Source organism: Gekko japonicus, unplaced genomic scaffold (assembly GCF_001447785.1).
Source record: "Gekko japonicus isolate JY-2015 unplaced genomic scaffold, Gekko_japonicus_V1.1 scaffold165, whole genome shotgun sequence".
NCBI classification, from domain to species: Eukaryota; Metazoa; Chordata; class Lepidosauria; order Squamata; family Gekkonidae; genus Gekko; species Gekko japonicus.
In genome coordinates, this window is record NW_015163097.1 from 1,595,374 (window position 1) to 1,595,620 (window position 247).

Genomic DNA, 247 nt, shown 5'->3' on the forward strand with positions numbered 1-247 from the left:
ACAGTGTGCCAGGGGAAAAGGCTGTTATTGCTGTAATTCTTGATTCCTAGACAAGAGAGTATTCGCATGAAGTGGCTGTTTTAAAGGGAACAAATGGCTTAAAACTGGAATATGTGTTAGCATATCTAAAAGATTAAGGACATAGGCGTGAAATGTCTCAGACTACAAATGACTTGTCTGTACTAAGCATAAAGCCTGATTATAAAAGGGATAATGCCAAAACAAATATAAAATGCCACAGCTGTGG